General features: G+C 35.8%; 1 protein-coding gene across 2 annotated transcripts in view; it reads right to left on the bottom strand.

Moving 5' to 3' along the window:
- The window catches only part of csrnp2 (cysteine-serine-rich nuclear protein 2), a 19237-nt gene that overhangs the window by 3912 nt on the left and 13868 nt on the right, over positions 1-1457 (bottom strand). The window lies entirely within an intron of this gene.

The following is a 1457-nucleotide window of genomic DNA, read 5'->3' as shown; positions in this document are numbered from 1 at the left end:
ACACACACACACACACACACACACACACACACACACACACACACACACACTTTAATTATACAAGAAGGATCTGGTGAACAACAATCTGATTTTGACATGTATTTTATTTTATAATAAAATATTAGTTGAGCAACACACAATAACCAGAAACTGAGCTCAAATGTATAAAAACTAGTGCTGGGCATAGATTTAAATTTTTAATCGCGATTAATCGCAGTTATTATTATTCTTTTTAGAAACAATCACTCTACTATTGCTGAATGTGTACGTTTGTATGTTGTTGAAATATGTGTGACACACTGTGTACATTTTTTCTCTTGTTTTTCATTTTAACTTCTTATTGTATTTTTTCCTGACAACAGGGGCCTCATCTATCTTTCATTCATAATACTCATTTGCAATGACAAGAAAATCCTTGAATTCTTGATTTAATTTCATTATTCTGCACAAAATTTAACAGAATTGAATAAGTTTACAGCATTTTAAGTACTGTTTTATAGTACATAAAGGGGGCAATTAATTTTCAAACACTTTAAACAAATAAGGCAAATCAAACCAGTCTTACCTTTTCCTCTTTCTCCCACACTCTGGTCAGCAGAACTTCCCTCTGTCTGTTTACCCTGGTTTTAAACTGAAGAGATACTTCAGCTCAAACTGCTCCGGTGGTGAGACAGTTTAGCGTTGCAGCGCTTACAGATAACTTTACTTCCTCCCTGCCCACCATTTGGAAAGGTTTTAAAATAAAAAAATGCTCTGAAGAATCCAGCAGCTTCAGGTATGTTTCCCTCAGCATCAGCTGGGGTTCATGTGAGCGGCTGCACGCTCAACAATAAAGGCTCTCATTGGATGAGACGTACAATGAAGGCTTTCTAAAGCCAATAGTGATCAAGATAGTGTGTGTCTGTGTGTGTGTGTGTGCGTCTTCATAGACAGATCAGAGAACAGACATCAGACTGAGAAATGTAAAGAAACTGCGTTAATGCGCRTTAAAAACATTATCGCCGTTAATTGTCGGCTGCGTTAACGCGATAATAACACGTTAACGTGCCCAGCACTAATAAAAACTTGTAAATAGTTTTCACCCTTGTACTGACAAACAAAAATGTGCATTCTCCCTCACACACACATACTTGTTTTTATTTATTTTTTCAAATATTTTCTCTTTTCTCAGAAATTGCCTGAGGTTGTGTTTAGGAACTGGTAAGAATGGGCCTCATGCAAGAACCGTTCGTACGCACAGATTTGTTCTTAAGTTGTGCGTACGAGTGATTTAGGAGAATTTGTGGCATTCACCAATGTTTTTGTATTCTAAGATTTTTTTCAGAAATGAACAAAATTCACGAGTGGTCTAGACCTGTCGTATATTTTAAGAACAGACAGTCTGCTGTTATCTAGACAGATTTTTCTCACTAATAACTTCATATTTCATTAGTTTGAAGATATTTCAAGTTGAAAAT

This window comes from Austrofundulus limnaeus, unplaced genomic scaffold (genome assembly GCF_001266775.1).
Source record: "Austrofundulus limnaeus strain Quisiro unplaced genomic scaffold, Austrofundulus_limnaeus-1.0 Scaffold141, whole genome shotgun sequence".
NCBI lineage: Eukaryota > Metazoa > Chordata > Actinopteri > Cyprinodontiformes > Rivulidae > Austrofundulus > Austrofundulus limnaeus.
Note: the sequence above shows the minus strand (reverse complement) of the source record. Positions and strands in the feature narration are given on the sequence as shown.